The following is an 18,618-nucleotide window of genomic DNA, read 5'->3' as shown; positions in this document are numbered from 1 at the left end:
CACACAGTACTCTCAAGGTAAGCACTCTTTCGCACACACACACAACAAGTGGAGATCAATGATCACCGGTGTCACGTCTGCACAGCTGTTTTATATGTAAGCTGTGGGACGTAGCTGGGCGTGCCGGAGTATCTTAAAGAAATATCCACACGCCACAACCAAGGGGGGTCGTACATATGGAATATACAACGGTGTGGAGAGATAGTCTCGATATGCTAGAGAACTACTCATTTCAGCAGAAAGCAGTCCCAGTGCAGAGCAGATGACAGCGATTCTCACAGGTGGCGTCATCGTTTTACGTGAAAGCAGGCTGAGGTCATCTCCTCAGCCTGTAAACTCCTTCGGCGAGCTCGACCGTGCACATGAAGTTTTGGGCCCTTTCAAAGTGTCTTTGGAGAAACCTGCTCACCCTTCACAAGGTCTCAACTACTAATCATCTGAGAATCACATCCATGGCTATGGCCAGCTATACTGCATTTTTGTTTATCACAAACTTTATCTACAGTAAACGATTCGTGTTTGGGACGCCATAAACCTTTCTCAAAGTCGCTAGCATCTGCACGTCTAATGTTTTCATGGATACATACGTGATCCATGTCACTGCACACTAATCACTATAACCTGCCAGGAGTATTCAGAGAAAAACCATTACCTCGCATTACCTCCCACAGCCTCAGCATGCTGTCGCTGCAGCCGAGACCAAGACTGACCGATCGGGATCCACCGAGTCAGAATCACAATCCTGTCCTTGGACCATCTGAAGGAGGAGTCACTGAAATCATGAACAGCATCCAAGTGTCCTTTCTTTTTTTGGTTGGGTAGCAGCTTTTTCCTTTTTTGGGACTTTAACAGCTGCACTGCCCCCCTACACCCAAGCATGAGCTCTGAAAATGCTTCTCATGTCAAACAAATGATTAGAACCTGTGTGATCATTGAAGCACGAGGTCAGGACAATTACACAACACATCACACACAGTGAATGGATGGTTACACAGGCAGAGGAAATACATCAAAGCAGCGCTTCACATCGGTCCTGTACTAATAATAAAGTGGATTTTTATTGAAACACAGATGAGATACTTTGTGTGAAAACTGTGTGTGAGACGGCCATACAAGGCCAAGTTATTATACAGCCAAGTAAACAGATCAGAAATGCCGTGCAAGGCACAGCGAACAGAGGACATTGGTTCATTCTGCATAAAAAGTATGAAGATTGTTTTTGAGGTTATAAAGTCAACAGGTGAGCAGCACTGCCATTCTGCAGTCATCCAACCGGAAAAATGTAAACAGGATGTTAACACACTGTTAACATGTCATCACTGTATGTTTAACTGAGCTACCAGGAAAAATGGATCATCAGACGCGGCACGCATGAGGAGGCGCTGAATCAAAACCTTTAGACGGGGGTTTAAACGTGGTGGGACCAAAAAAGGCTTCAGCATCCAGACAATGCTGAACTACTCATAAACACTCGTTCTGTGTGTGTGTGTGTGTGCGTGTGTGCGTCCAGTAAGTGTATAGCTGAGTCATTCCAGTCATACTGTACATACACCAACTGTTTTTCTGTAGTCAGCTCAATGGACAGCTGCCGCTTCACCCATTCATGTCCTGGGTAAAGGTTCATTTTTACAAAGCTACGCTGTAAAAATGTAGCTCCTTACTCAACATAGTATCGACTCAACATAACAACCAAGGCAGGAAAAAGTTGGCACCAAGTATCACTCACAAGTGCTACAGAGAGGAAACGTGGGAATTTGTATAGAACAACATCAGAGACAAGTTTGTAGAAAATGATGGCAGGAACCACAGTACCTGTGCTAAATCTAACTCCTGTCTATGCAGAGAGACAGGACAAGCCTCGTGTGTCTCGAACACATGATTGAGCAGCAGTGGCATACAGTCGTGCCCAGATGTTCTGTTTGACACTTCAGCTTTTCTTCAGAACGTGTTTGTATGATATAGTGAAGAATACTAAAGTGCACCCTGAGGCAACATGTGTTGTGATTTGGTGCTATAGACATCAAATTCAACTGAATAAGTTCAAAAAGTGTTATTGGCAAAGATGCTGGCACTGCTAAAACCTTTGATCACATCGATATTTTCTATGTCTGAAAGGGTTTTTATGCTTTGTTGCATATCAGATCTTCTTTTCTGCATTCATAAGTCCATCGATTTTGACGAGATCCCCGACACCACTGACTGAAACACAGCCCCAAACCATGACAGAGCCTCCACCGTGTTTCACTGGCAGCTGTAGACACTCGCTGCTGTGCCGCTCTCATGACCTCTCAGGTTGGATAGACTGGGACCTCCCAGGTTGTACGGAGTGGTGTTACTGTAAGCTGTCCTGCATAAACAGCACTGTGCAATAACAACCGTGTTAATCAAACCCGCACAAATATCATTGCTCGACGCTCAGTTGTTTTAAAAAGAAAGAGGGACATGCGTTCACTGCTGGTAAAGCGGTTCAGAGGAACGGAAGAGGCGAGCCCGAAGTAGAAAAATGAGGCTGGAATTGCAACACATGCCTCGAGCACATTTTCATTCTTCCCTCACCGACTTCAAAAGTCATTCCTTACCAGCAGAGTAGCGTTAGTACAGAAGAAGTCTGTAATAACAAAGACTTGATTATGCAAGCTTAGTACCAGTAAACCGCAGCACTTTCAAAACTTCACACGGCCAGCATGCTAACGCTGCAAAATGGCTTCGATTCTACCTTAAGCTGGAACAGGTCGAAAACAGCAACTCAACGGCGTCTTGGTTTAGGTACAAGCGAGACACAGTTAAAGGTGCCAAAACGTCTACAGCAGCTAAGAATAAGATGTGTGACACAAAGTCTGACTGCACCATGTTTCACAGCAGCTGGTGACAGTGGTCTTTATTCTGCAGCCTTCATGAAGCAGCTCTCCATCTGCTCCCAGGTCTGGTTAGAGTAGCCCCAAGTCACAGTGTATCTGCAATTTAGGGATAGCTCAGTAGGTACAGTGGTCGGGGGTTCGAATCCACTGAGCACGGGGGTCAAATGCAGATTATATTACATTATGTGTAAAAATTACCACCAGCTCAAGTCTAAGATCCTGGACGTTGGTCGTCCCTGAGCAGCACACGTGAGGTCAATACTGAGTCAGTATTTAAATGTAAATAAGTCTTTGATAAACTCTCCGTCGGCTTACTGTTTTGTGTTTTGTTCTTTTTTTTCTTGTTGGAAATTCTAGTAAAACTTTGTTTATGTATGTACACATATGCAGTTTCACTATAAATGCATTAAGACAGATGTGAGCTCACTAGGCCCAAAAATACATTTACATTATAAAAAAGAAAGAGTGGCGCAGAATAGAGAGATTGAACTAAATCGGAGGCCTTTTCACTGTTTTATGGAAAGCAGAATTTGAATGGCCATAACGAGGTTAAACACACATAGAAATATGAGAACTTGACTGATGCACCGCAGGAACAGACAACTGAACCTCTGCAAAGCTACAAAAGCAACGCGAGTCCCCACCAAGATCCCAAAAAGCAGTAAGCCACTGTCTGATGATTCATCACAGAATATTCAGTGAACTCTGTGGTCCTAACGTGCCCTAAGAAATACAGCTACAGGCCAAACAGTCCAAACCTTCCTCCTCAGCTAGGACATTTATGGCATGAGTCCTGCAGCATGCACTCAGGATAAAGCAGCGATTTATTAAGACATCAGATTAATGACTGAGTGCAGTTTATTGGTGTGGCCACAACTGTCCCAGTTTCTGGTCCACTGGGAAAATTAACCACACACCCCTGACATGGTATACTGTGCATAGTTCAGATCTCAATTTCCAGTATTACCTTTTGCTGCTGGTAGTTAACGAGTGTTGGTTAAAAAGAAACCTGTGTAGTTGCATCATCACTGCTGTAGCAGGAAGGTGTGAGTCAGATTTTTATAATGAAACAGAAAGTCATGCTGGGAATGATGAGCCAGAGAAACTCAACAATCTCACCGACTTCATGCCTCATTGCTTTGTTCAAATTCAAAGGCAGAATTACTCTGTATAAAGCAGAGAAGACAATGAAGTTTACTTTGACTTTGTTGTTTTTAATTGTAATCAGTGGAGCGTGTGTGTGTGTGTGTGTGTGTGTGTGTGTGTGTGTGTGTGTGTGTGTGTGTGTGTGTGTGTGTGTCAATTATATGTCTCTTCAAAATTTAACATACTGTCATTTTCTTAAAAGTTAAAGATGAATGAAAGGAAGCTTTGATTTCCACTCTCAGACCTAAACTGACCTCATCAGACTGGACCTGCATCAGGGTCCAAGGCTGCTCCGGATGTTTCAGAAGAAAATAAACTTGTAAGAATCAAGTTCTGTAAAATTGTACAACCTTGGAGACAAATTTTTTTACTTTGAGATAAAAAAGGTGACAACAAGTCACTGTGTCTGATATTCAACAGTGAACACAGAAAACAGCTGGGACATTATTATAAATGATAATTTAATTCTATCTGGAATATGAAACATCAGTACACAAAGACACATTGTGGATTTACTGCACCCTTTCAGTCCGCTGTCACACAGTGTGACAGGATGACATCAGTCACACAGCTTTATCTGATGAAGACTTGAAGATCTCATATCTACTATCATATCTACTCATTTCAGCAGAAAGCAGTCCCAGTGCAGAGCAGATGACAGCGATTCTCACAGGTGGCGTCATCGTTTTACGTGAAAGCAAGCTGAGGTCATCTCCTCAGCCTGTAAACTCCTTCGCCGAGCTCGACCGTGCACGTGAAGTTTTGGGCCCTTTCAAAGTGTCTTTGGAGAAACCTGCTCACCCTTCACAAGGTCTCAGCTACTAATCATCTGAGAATCACATCCATGGCTATGGCCAGCTATACTGCATTTTTGTTCATCACAAACTTTATCTACAGTAAACGATTCGTGTTTGGGACGCCATAAGCCTTTCTCAAAGTCGCTAGCATCTGCACGTCTAACGTTTTCATGGATACATACGTGATCCATGTCACTGCACACTAGTCACTATCACCTGCCAGGGGACAAAGGTCCATTCTCTTTCTGTGCCTGTTATGTGTCAAGGGAAGTGTGGCCCGTGAGTCAGTGGATTAGTATCCCTGTTAGCCCTGCCCTTGTTTGTTAAAGGTTAAAGCTGTGAAAACGACCCCACCAGCACCCACGTGCTCTATCTTCTGTAGTCGGAGGAATGACTGTATAAGAACAAAGTCTCCATGAGGCTGGTAAAGCAGGTGACCCCACCTAAACAACATTTACAGACTTCTGTCTCTGCCAGTGCTCCAGCTGTGCTGCTTTACATGACCAAGCCCATGTAGTTCTGGTGGTTGACTTCTGCACGTGCTTGGCATGAGAAATAAAAATCCGTCTATTACTTACTGCCAATCTCTCTTGGGAAAAATCGAGCCTCAACATTTATGTTTCTTTTTTCCATAAACCTTGTTATGGAGGTCAGCTATTGGGGGATATTTTCCATGTTTGTCTGCAGAGGCAGTTGGGCAGGGCTCAGGCACTCTGGCACACAACATGGAAAACCTTTCAAAAGAGGCCAACATAAACGCTCCGTCCCAGAGCGAACTGATTACTATTATATTAGCTGCCAGTCTGAGAACGAACCCCAGAGAACCCGTTTGGTTTTATCCCCACAGCATCACTGTCTCTGCATACTCATGGCCAACAAATTTAAGATGCTTCAGTTGCCACAGAGCTGCTTGTCTGCACATATAGAACTGGATGACATTTACGCTAACATCACCCTTATATCAGTACATCAGAGTGTAGCAGTACAGTACATCACAGCAGGCTGTCTGCCCTCTCAGACATATTACAGTTATAGATTATCAGTACTGCAAACACTCACCATCTACTCTGTGAGCAGTAGTGAAACTGTGAGAAGTCGAACACAAATTGGAAACAATGAGTGTCTGCAATCTGCTAGCGACCAAAGCCAAACTGACAGCAACTATTCACCCACTACACTGGGAATACACATTTCCCCCCCAACATCCAGTGGTTGCCAACCAGTCTGTAGGCCTGCGCAACCCGACTAATGCTGCAACAACTCATGCTCACGGACATCTGTGGAGGCAGGCTCCACCACACTGACTGTGTCATGTGCAACACTGGTGTGGGCGCTGAGGCCACGGTACATAATGACAGGTGTCGCACCTTTAAGGAAAATTACCACATCAGTGGTGATAAAGGTGTAAAAGTTGAAACTAGAAACAAAACATATCCTGAAAGTTGCATCTTTTCAAGGTGCTGCAGCATCTGCATTATAATATGGGAATCTCTGGGCTCCTGCACTGATGTATCACTGAAAAGGTGGGAAAACTGACAGAATCACACATCTGCGTCTTCAACCTGGCCTAGCCAGCCGCAGCACCTGGTTACAAAAGCTGTGAGATGGACAACCAGCTGAACTGTGCCAGTGGATGGAAGGTCACTTTTGGCTTGTACAGCCATCTCCCAGGGCAACAACAGCAGGTGTAGCGGGCTCATTAGCCCCGTTTAGGCCACACTCTTACCTTTTAATCATTTATTTAAATTAGTTTACTTAATGTTTAAGGAATTCCCTGTATGGTAAATAAGATGATTATAATACTGCCAAAGATAATCACTAAGCAGCTTTAGATGTTCACTTTGTAAACTTTGCTCCATGTGGTTGGGATTGAGAGCGGGCCTACATTGTGACCTTCATCTTAGTTTGCTCCGCTCCTAAAGCTTCTCAGGCAGATTCATCCATGGCTTGCAGAGTTGTGATAGTTTTGTATTTTCTCATTGTTTTATTTTTAGTTCAGTTTTTATTCGTTTCCGTGTTTTAGTCTGTGTGGAGGGCATATATCTGGGGCAGAAGGAGGAGCATCAGCACAGGCACCTATTACATATAAAAAGTATATCATATGCAGTTTAATAACAGCCACATGGTGCAGGACAGTGATTACAACGTTTCTATTGCCGAGGGACTTTGGGGCTCGCTGCTGCCATCTTGTGGTGTAACGCTAAAAATGTCCGCAGGGCGCTTTAAACCTACGACAGACGTTACTGAAGCTCCTAATATCACATCTTTGTCGTAGCTTCTCACACTCAAGTGGTTATAACCGAGTGATAATCAGTGTGTTTAGAGACAAAGCGCCGTTCAATATCTCTCTGCTTATTGCTAAGCTAACGTATGCTAAAGTGTCCAACCAGACATGTTGTCCCAACAGCAAACGCTGAGTAGCACGAATGGTTCCGGCCCTGCAGTGTGAGATGTTCAGGGTCTAACGGACACACCGCCGTCGGAGGCTGTTCTCCGGGGGACCACCATCAGCTGAAAGCTTCCTCTTCAGTGTCGCTTGTCTCTTCGGTTTCTCTGAAAACCCACTGGAGGGTTGGAGTTCTCCGCTTTCACTCATTTTAAATCAAATAAGCTGGGACTTTAGTTTATGTCTTTTTGAAATAGAAGAATAACAAAATAATAAATATTAATAATAAAAATCGAGCTTTATAATCAAGAGTGTGATTTTGAGCCCTATAAGTCCTAATATACTGAAATAAATGAATGTTTAAAACATACCCGTGTATGACTTAGACTCTGAAATATCCTTGAATCTAATTTTGAATCAGAAAGTATTCAGATCAGACATTTGTTTTTCAGTGATTTCATTCATCTGGATCATAACTATAATCAGGGGTCATTACATGTATTTTCTTAAACAATGGGCTCCTTATTATTAATATTATTATTATCATTACAAATAAAAAATATCCATTTAACACTAAAACAGTTTCTTGCTTCAGTTTAGAATTCGTCTTATAAACACGAGGGGCTTGTGTAGGTGTCAGACCCCAAAGTGTAATAAAATCCCTCAGATTCAATGTTCTCCTCACCCTGCTCCACTGTGGGTTTGGTGTCCTCCTACCTTTTCTTTGAATTTGTACGTACACCAGTCTGAGACTTCGGTCTCAGCCCACACTGAGGGTTGGGGTTCCTCACCTGAGACGTGCTTTACTCTCTTCTTCTTCACAAAGGTTAACACTATGAGAAAAAGGAGTTGGCCAGTCTGATTGTAGTTTGGTGCAGAAGCGCAGTCTTCTTGAGTTTTCAGTCATATTTCAGTCATATTCTCATAAAAATCAACTTTGGACCCCCACTGTGAAAATAAACAGAAGCTTGTTTTTTCTTGTGTTCTTTACCTTTATTACTTTTACATTGTTGCTCAAACTTTATTTACAGTACATATAAACATCAGCATTGGTGATTATAGTCCTGATCCCAGTAAACAATACTGTACTTAGCACTTACCTCTAAAGCTTTGAAAAATACTTTTAAAAAATGTATTCATGTGTTAACATATATATATATATATATATATATACATATATATGTGTATATATGTATATATGTGTATATGTATATATATATGTGTATATGTATATATATATGTGTATATGTATATATATATGTGTGTATATATATATATATATATATATATATATATATATATATATATATATATATATATATATATATATATATATATATATAATGTATCCGACTCGGGTCCAGCCATTCCATCCAAAGGGTAATCCAAGTAATCTTGGGCTTCCAGCACCCTCTAGTGGTAGCTTGTAAGAACTGCAACGTTGATCTGCTGTAGAAAGGTTAAATTCCACAGCTCAGTTTAAGAATTCACGTAGGCAAAGCTGATGTATTAGCGACAGACTCATAATATCAATGGGGATGCAATCCACTAGCGTCCTCCCAGCTTTCTGGGTTCTTGTCTTCTTTCTTTGATGACTCACAGACGCAGTGATCCACAGTTTTATAACCGATTTCAAATGGTGCTAGAAGGCTTCAGCGGGCTCTAAGCACCAGAAGAAATCAGTTATCTTTTAGTGGCAACAGAAGAAGAGGAGGAGAGGAAGACGAGGCACTCGTGTACTGTCCTCCTAACACTCACTCACTGCTGCTGTCCTGCTCTCCCCAAGAACACTGATTTCAAATGGTGCTAGACAAGAGCAGCACACATCTAAACCACCACGTGAAACCAGCTTCTTGGAGAAGACGTTTGGTCACCACAGCTGCAGCGGTGAGATGAACTGCAGATCTCCGCCCTGATCTGTGCTTCGCCACTACATGCACCAACAAAGAGAGATAACTGCAGCTGATAGCATGGTTTTTACACAAACAGGAAGCTAACCACAATGTTTGTTGCCACTGAAGGTTAACAGCTAGTAGTTATATACAATTTGAAAGTAGGCAATTTTATTCAGACATGTTATAAAGCAAAGCCAATACAACTGTAGGAAAGTCCCAACACTTACCCCTCAGGACAGATCAGAAGCACTGACCATAATATTTTGAAATTTCTTGGGTCACAAGTAAGTAGTGATTTATAGAAGGCTCGTTATGTTGTAGGAACATGAAAAAACCAACTCATTCACCTCCTAATAGAAAGACGATTAAAAGATCAATAAGTCAGATGTTGATCCAGAGTGCAGTGTTGTGTCAGACTGCTTCACGTGGACAAAACGACTCGATGATTAAATCAGATTCAGCACATTTGAAACCAAAGGTTGGTGGGAGAACAATGTCACCTTATTCTGCTTTAAAACTGCAGTTTAGAGATTTTAGAGATTAAAGTTTGGTTTCAGCACTTCTTCTTTGTGAAATAGTTCAACATTAAACCAAAGTGTGCTTTGCACTAGACTGAGTCAGGAATTTGACTCCAGCCTGCGATGCTCTGCACAGCAAATTCCTAATTTTCTAGACTAAACCATATTTACTGTCACAATATTACATTTTCACCCCACAACTATGAGCAAAAACAAAGGAAATGTAAAGGTATCATTATCAAATCTACAGAAGCAAGGGAACTACACTGAACATCCTATAACCACGTACAAAAAGAACAACTACATAGATTTTTATTTATATTATTTCATTTTAAAATATTATTGCTATCATAGCATATATCATACCTCTAGCACAGAAACCTGTCTACTCTTGTAATCCTGATTACAGATGCTAACATTTAGGAAAGGCAGGCCTGTCTGAAGTCTGTGTGGATACCTGCAAACATTCACCTGAATTACTGGAAAGAAACTGTGCCACCCAAATTCTTGATGTTAGACTGCAACAAAGTATCTGCCCCGAGTCGGCCACAGGCCTCACCTTAAGCACACGTGCTGCTGGCACAGGGTTACGAATCATCGCTGAGGGTTAAATGGCTCGTTGTAGACACTGCAGGGTGACACGTGAGCAGCTGGAGGGACGTACAAACTGTGACTGTGTGTGTGGTTTCTAGTGTCACAGCACAAAGATCTGCGTGCACCACTGTTTGTGGGAACCAGAGCCCAGTGCTTACATAACCAACAAGGTCGTCATGACAACAAATCTAACAGTACATCATTGTCCTAGCGGCCCTCCAGGTGTTTGAAAGATGGGTGTCAGATGATCAGAGGTGTGTCCAGGCCACAAAGTCTTTACGCTGTCGGCGCTGCAGAAAGGTGGGGGCCTTGGAGGGCGGAGTCAACTAACAGCTGCCCACATCCGATGTTACGATCTCACACTGAGAAGTGCTGACGTTCACCAGACAGTGTTTTGCATATTATTTAAAAACTCAGCCTGAATCCTGTAATTTTAAATTCACACACAAGAGGGCGACATTACATCTATAACACCCATGCGGGTCCTCAAAGGGAGGGCTCAGCTTTGATGCACTTGTGTTGGTTAGAGAGGTCAAAGGGCAGAAGTAAATCCACAGTAGGGCAGCCAGGAATAATGCCCCGGGGACCGAAACGTGAACATTTTTAATTTCATTTTTGCGTCGCAGTCATCTTTCCATCCTTTAAACACAGACTCACCAGAGCCTGCCAGCGCCTGAACCACAGCGCGCCCTGTCTGAGTTCAGGATTTGTGCAAAAACTATTCAGGTAGCAGGACGTGTGCCTGCTTTGTGTGCCTGCACAGTGATGAATAGTACAAAGATGCTGTGTACGCACTAAGCAGGTTGCATTTGAGTTGCTCAGTTGGATGCAGCGTTTTAGAGCATGAAGACAAACAAGTAGAACAACACATCTACTCATTAGCAGCTCTGAATCAGCCACGTTAGCACCTTAACACAGACATGAATCATCACAAAGCCTCATGATTAAAAAAGAAAATCAAAGCTCACGACGAGCTGGCATTTCAACAAAGCTTACTAACTTATTTCAGCCATTATCTTATGAGAACACTTCAACAGGAAGAGAAGCTCTTCGATCTTCCTGATGACTCGCTGCAGTTTCTGAGCCGCAGCCACGTCCCTGCATTTTACAGCAGTAACACAATATCAACAAATAGCCATATGAATAATTGTTGATCTGGTAACACGAGTGGATGTTGAGGGTTTAACTGAGGGCTCTGTGCAGACTGGAGTCAAACTGGACTTTTCCTGTTGGAGCCTTTTGGAGTTAAACAGAGTTACCTGACAAATATCTGAGGCTTACACCATTCAGCAAAAGGACTAATCAGAAATTATGGATGGAGCCATGCAAGCTACACATGCAGCTTGCTAACCAATTTTCACTCGACCCTTTTGTCCAATCTGGGAAAGCTCCAGCATAGAAGCAGAGTGTGGCACTGGCCAAGGGATCGAGCCTCACCCCGACCCAGAGTCCAACACCATCAGGTGACGTCACAGTGGCCTCCACGTTTGTAAATCCACCCTCCTCTCTTTTTTATCCCTCCAAACGGATCTTTTCCCCAAACACTGCTGACCCAGGGCAGCAAAATAAAGCCTGCAGAGGCACAGCTTACTGCATCCGTACCCATAAGTCACCACTCTGACTTATTTTAACTACCGTTGACGTGTAAAATAACAAGCTCTTCAAAGGATTTGTTGCAAAAGGCTCAGACCTGAGCTCAAAGGAAATGAAAACAATCAGGGCTTACACAAATTCTGAACCAGCACCAGCCCTCTGCGCGATGAATGCAGGAGTGAGCGAGGGACACAAGCGGACACACATTTTGCTCTCGGGGGAAAAAGGCTTCCTTGTGGAGGTGAGGGGAGCGCTCGTTGTCGGCTCTCGCGCTGGCTTCCTGTTCTATTCTCTCCCAGGAAGTGACACCAAGAATGACAGGCCCAGGCTCCCACGGGTAACAGTGATGTCATCCTCGCTGCCGTTCCGTCCGTCCGTCTGCTCCCATCTGCGCCTGCAAATATAGACAGGAATGATGTGAAGTGGTGACGATTATTTTATGTAAGCTTATATTCTTGTCCTACGTGTCACTCTTGCTGAGTCACGTAGAACACTCCACTTTGCTGATCAGTGGGCTTTCTTCTGAGTCGTGTGTTATTTCACATGACCTGTGGTTAACTTGGAGACAGGGACGTATAATTGGATGGACAGAGGGAGGGATGGAAGGCGAGCACAGGAAGATTCATCAAACAGATGCACAGGATGTTCACGCCATTTAGCAACAACTATTAGTCACACTGCGGCACCGCTGTGTGCACCACCTGCCACAAGCTGCATCACCACACACCTTTAGGTGAGAACTGGAGAGTGAGCGCGTATGTGTGGGTGAGTCGCCGATAAAGAGAAGGAGATGTGTTTGTTCTGCGGCCTCGGATTCGCTGAAAAGCTAAATAGCATCCACTCGTGCGGTGCGCGCATGAAAGCAGCTTCACCTTGAGAGATTTCAGCGACATCTTGCAGCCTCTTAGAGAAATGAGCCGATGCTGACTGAGGCGTCTGCTTTTACTTCACACGCAGATAAACAACCAAATGCAAACAACGCCCTCGCATAAGTACATCTTTATGGCTTTTACAGTGCAGTTCACCAGCCAGCTGCATAATGTGCAACAATCACAGCGCCACATTCACATATAGAAACCAAGGCTGCGCTCTTTCCTCAGTCATGAAACTTGAAACTGGGAGTCAAAGGGCAGATGCTGGATGCTGTCGGTGCACATGCCCCACAGGTTGGATCAACTTCTGGAGGAGGTTCAGTGATGTGCCCCCGGGGCAGAGTAGTGACTGGAGCACACTTAAACGGACATGTTGGTGAGCGGAACAGTCAAGTCAAATTCATTTATAGCACATTAAAAACAACCACTGATGACCAACGTGCTGCACAGTTAAGATAATCAAAAGTCTCTGATTTAAAAGCTGAGGAGTAAAAGAGAGTTTTTAGATTTTGAAAGTGTCCCATGTTGGTCCTGATGTGAAGGAGCAGTCACAGCTACAGGGGTAATGAGGAGGCGTTGGATAGGAATGCTGTTATGGAGAGAAATACAGAAGGACAGATGATACTGGAATTTGCAAATGGCTGTGATGAACTAGGAGGAACATAAGGTGGCACAAGAGAGATGAGCAAGTCGCTAAGAGGTGGACTGCATGCTATGGAACCTGGGAGCAATATCAGGTCATGAAAACTTTGGAAATCAAGAAGAAGATGCAAGTGAAGGCAGAGGCATTAACTGGTTGAAGTTGAAGAAGGAAGAATTCCAGTGGAGACGAGACGAGACAGGATAGTAGGGAAGAATTACCAGATGACTGGGAAAGTACAGCAGTAGTACTGGAAGTGCAGGATTAGTACGGAGGAAGTGAAGTATCAAGAGAATGAAGAGTGGAAAAGTGGCTGGTCCAGGTGACCTGTGGAAGTGTGGAGATGTGCAGGAGACAGGGCAGTGGACTTTCTAACCAGATGAGGAGTGTATGAGGGAAGCAGAAAAGGTTTAATGGTACCTATTTTCAAGAACAAGGGTGAAGTGCAGAAGTGAAGCAACCACAGAGGTTCATGAGCCACACCGTGAAGCTACGGGAAAGACTTGAAGCTAGGTTAAGAAGAGGGGTGGCGATCAGTGAGCAGTGGTATGGCTTCATGCGTGAAAGACCTCCACAGATGTGATGTTTACGTTGAGAGTGTTGACGGACGAGTACAGAGAACATCAGAGTGGCTCTGTGTCTTTGTGGATGGGAAACTGGACTGGTACTTATGGAGCACTTTTCTACATACGTTAAGCACTCTTAACTACACGCCTCATTCATCCTTTCACACACATGCCTAAGCACTTTTAACGTAACGCTCTCACGCGTACCTCGGGAAAAATGTGCCCAAGGATACTTGGATAGATGGATGTACAGGACACAGGGATCGAACCACCGACCCACTTCACTGGGAGTGACCCGGATGGACAGGATCAGAAATACGGATATCAGAGGCAGTGTTGGTCAAGGAACTTGAAAAAAGTAATCAGTAACTAATTACTGATTACTTCCCCCAAAAAGTAATCCCGTTACTTTACTGATTACTTATTTTCAAAAGTAATTAGTTACTTAGTTAATTGGTTACTTTTTAAAAACACGATTTACAACCTGAATAGGTAACAAAGCGATAGATCTTTCAGCCCAATTCTACTTTTTCTACATAATCAATCATATAAAATATAAACAAACAGTTTCTCTGTGAATGTCACATTCCAGCGGCAGCGCACTCGGTGCTTGCTTGGACGTTTAGGTTTTTTTTCGCTGTAAAAAGAAGTTTTCTTTCCACGCAGTGAACAGCGGACACTAATGTTTTTGTCACTTTTTACAGAATCAAACTCAAAGTAAGGTCAGTACTTCCACGCTTTAAACGCTGCACGGTCACATGCTCTCCGCACTCGTTATATTATCCATTGTTGATCTGCACACAGCTGTTGTCACGAACGTCGCACTCGCTTACGTCACTGTCATGAGACACTCTCGCAAAAAAATCACAGTTTTAGTAACGCAGTAACGCAGCGTGCTTACGGGAAAGTAACGGTAATCTGATTACCTGCTTTACTCGTTACTCAAAAAAAGGAATCGTATTACAGTAACGCTGCCCATCTCTGATCAGAGGGAGCGCTCACGTTGAGCAGTTTGGGGACAAAGTTATAATTTCTCCAAATTATGAAATATGTTAATTACTCACATTTCATCTCAAGAATCCAGTTACATTAACACAGATTTGGAAATTCCAACAAAAACCAAACAGTGTCTATAAACTATTAGTAGATGTTAGGAAACACAATCTAGCAGCCGCGCTGCGAGCGCTCTACACCAGCCGTCCCCAACCCCCGGGCATGGACCGGTATTGGTCCGTGAGTCGTTTGGTATCTATTTCCTGAAGGAGGTATGCAGTGTAGTTGTATTGAATGAAACCCCTCAATTATTCCTGCAACAGAGAATGACTACATAGTTCGACATGTGGTATTGAAAACCATTAATCACCCTCTGCTTTTGTGTCTGCTTGAAACTCTCCCAGCGGCCTACTCCTCTAGCAGGCAGCCTGTCAGACAGATCCAGTACCTCAGAACCGCCGACCCGACACTGATCTTCCCTTCCCGTCAACAAACCTCCCCCCTGTGAGCCATCTTACTGTTCAGCTGTTTCCAGGAAAATTAGCGTGGTCTGACACTGACACGAACAGGCAAAGGAGGCCAGCAGATTCAGTGTATGCATTTACAGGCGATGAATCACTGCACAGTCACTGTTTAACTGCCATTATTGATGAGCCCAATAATACTATCCAGGAGCGATTCCCTGAAGAGGACTAACATGCTACCATTATGAGTTTTTTCTTTTGTTTCCTGTAAGTTGAGAGTGAAACATTTAGCAGGGGGAGAAAAAACCACAATGTAAAGATCTCATGTGGTTTTAGCGCGCTAGCTAGCACGTTAGCTAGCACGTTAGCTAGCACGTTAGCTAGGGCACAAACCTTCTGACTGTGTCACCAATCCTCAGGAACGATGGAGGCCTCCACAGCTAATTACTGACAACATCCATAGTCCACCATAGATGGTTACTGACTGCATTCAAACCAAATATGAACCACTGTTTGCAACAATAGTTTACTCACTATTTGGTTCAACTTTATCATCATCAGAAAAGCCTCTTCCACAAAGAAACAATAGAAAAAAAGTAGATTTTTAGTCTAAGGTCAGTATCATGTCTGCCATCTTCAATGCAAACTATACCACAATATGACAAATGCAAAACTTATCATACCGCCAAGACTGTGAGAAATAACCTGAAGGCCTCCAGGAAATGTAACGGCTTATCTTTGGCACACTGACCGATGGGTACGGGCCCTTTACTGCTGTTACACAACATCTGAATTAATGGATAAATGTCAGGGCACAGGCATTTCTCTCACCAATGACATTACCATAAAGCGGTTCATGCTGTATGGAGCATAGCCCCGGGTTACTGTGTGTATTAATGTGCGTCAGTGGCGCGGTTCAGGTGGGGGTCGTGCAGAGTAAAAGCCCAGAGGGATGTGGGCACGAGCCAGTGAGGAGAGCTACTCTGATGGAGGTGATGGTGATGGAGTGTTGGAGCATCAATCTCAGGGGAGGAGCGTAGTGTGGCTCACAGTACCACACACAGACTAGTCTGTTTTACTGGAGCCTCAGGTGACTCTATCCTGGGACTTTATGAACAGGTTTTCAATTTCAATCCATGTTGTAAATCCAGAGGACAAACATGTGACAGCTGAGTTTGTGAGACAGTATACTGATTTTTTTCCAACAGGAGACTTCCTGTTTTTTTCCTGTGAGTGTCAGCTGATCGGCAGGTACAAATTAAAAATGAAATGAAATAAATTACTATTAGCCCAACCCCCAGAGTCCACTGAAGTTAGCTGGAGTGCATTGCATCGTGATGTTGGCTCCCGGAGATGTTGTCATTAGCTACAGTGGAGACAAACTCAAAGGTGTCATAACTGCTTGTCTTAACCCTTTAAGACCTACCATAGAACCAAGGCTGCCATGCTGTAGAGCCATTTTAGGGAGCATTTCAAGTTGCTATACATCAATACAACTATTATAGCCCATATTTTAATAATATGTATGCATTAAGTCCATAGTAACAACATAAATTGCAAAAAAGTGCAATAAACTACAAAAAATTAGAAAATCGTTTTTGTTTTTTTTTACATATATTTTTACTTGGAGAAATTTAAGAGGTTTAGGTCCCTCAAAACTTTAAATACAAAAAAGTTGCAAAAAATAGTTTACAACAACAGGAAATTTATTTTGAGTGTCTTCATAGTTTTATTTTGGCGATACAGCAATTTTTATATACTGCAGGAAAAACGAAAAACAATCTTATGATGCAAATTTGCAAAGAAAACAGCACGTGCATCAAAATAAACTATTTTCAGCAGTGCAATTTGAGTTCTGAGCATCCCAGCAACTATTCAGAAAAGCATAAAGTCAAACATGACTTATAAAAACACCAGTATAGGCTTTTAAGGCCTACAAGTAAAAAACTACATTTTCCGCGAAAATGACGTCACTTCCAGTTTCGGGCAGGAAATGGCGGACATGCGATCGTTCGCGCTGACGTCTATTTCAATGTGGGAAGTGTTATGAACAGCTGATCGGATCAGCAAAGTGTGTTTCTGGAATATTATGTTTTTGTTCCTGCAAGTGCTTTTTATGCAGTTTTTGCAAAGCTATATGTGGAAGGAAACCGTGACTTAGGACAAGCTGATGGCATAAGATGTAAGTACAACTCCTCCGGTTTCATATGCAAAAAAAATTATTGCGCTAGCTTACGCGGTTCCGGTTCTACGGGGATTTAAAAATAGTTACGCAAAACGGAGCGTGCCCGCTCCGACCGGCTTTAAAGGGTTAATGCTGCACCAGTCAGAGCTTCTATATATGATAGATGGAAAACTGCAGCTTCCAGTTTGGAACAACCAGCTGATTGGAGCAGGGTCACCCACAGCATCAATGAGTAGATAACACATGTGAGGAAAATCTGTTTGTTTCATGTATCTGAGAGAAAGAAATCCTCCAATATGATGACACTGGTGCAAAGTTAAAGAGTCCAGACTCCCGTGGATGTTACCCTCAGCAGATTCTGTTAAAGCCCACATCATAAGAGAAACCCCGGAGTTCCTGAACTCAACCCATTTTCCACTCTGGAAGGGAGACGGGACAAAACAATAACTTTTCCTTCTAGAGAATTTCTAACAGCTGGCTTTGGTTGGACGTAGTTCTGGGAAGGGATCACTGCTTCAGACCACTCCCAGCGCCGTCGCCGCCAGCCGGGCTGTCCTGGCATGGAGGCCTTCCTCCCAGGACACAGATAAACAATCCTAACAGGCCAGTTTAAAGGGGGGTAAAAATAGCAGCAAGCTCATAGACGTGAACTTCACTGAAAAACAGGCCTTTTTAAGCTTCCAGGAAGAAAGCAAGCATGAAGGAAGTGATGTCAGAGCCTCATATCAGATGGATGTACAGAAGCACGGAGAGGCTGATGTGGTATCGAATCGGGAAAATAATCTGATGTCTGTGTTTAAAAGAACGGCTTTCAGTCCTCAGAGAGCGGACGGGGGGAGGGGCTGGTGGGGCTGACTGTGGAAAACAGCACCGACTCATCCCTGTTCACACACACACGTCGGGTGTTGCTGTCCTTGTGGGGACATCTCACTGACATAATGCTTTCCCTAACCACAGCCCAATTGTAACCCTGACACTAAAACCACATTCGGAGTCTGAAATCTCCGTCCCACGAGAGCTGTTTGTCCCCACCAGTATAGTAAGACTCCGTACACACACACACACACACACAATGGCGATGTGGTGCCAAGAGCGGCTCATGACGCAGCTC

General features: G+C 43.4%; 1 long non-coding RNA gene across 5 annotated transcripts in view; it reads right to left on the bottom strand.

Annotated features, from left to right (window-relative positions):
• Positions 1 to 9,192: 9,192 nt before the first annotated feature.
• The window catches only part of LOC146370039 (uncharacterized), a 56,607-nt gene continuing 47,181 nt past the window's right edge, over positions 9,193 to 18,618 (bottom strand). For all 5 annotated transcript variants that reach the window (XR_014797342.1, XR_014797343.1, XR_014797345.1 and 2 more), the window contains one exon: positions 9,193 to 12,181. This is a non-coding gene — a long non-coding RNA (uncharacterized LOC146370039). The remainder of the gene's footprint in view (positions 12,182 to 18,618) is intronic.

This window comes from Perissodus microlepis, chromosome 17 (assembly GCF_051167445.1).
Source record: "Perissodus microlepis isolate ML-2025 ecotype Zambia chromosome 17, ASM5116744v1, whole genome shotgun sequence".
NCBI classification, from domain to species: Eukaryota; Metazoa; Chordata; class Actinopteri; order Cichliformes; family Cichlidae; genus Perissodus; species Perissodus microlepis.
Note: the sequence above shows the minus strand (reverse complement) of the source record. Positions and strands in the feature narration are given on the sequence as shown.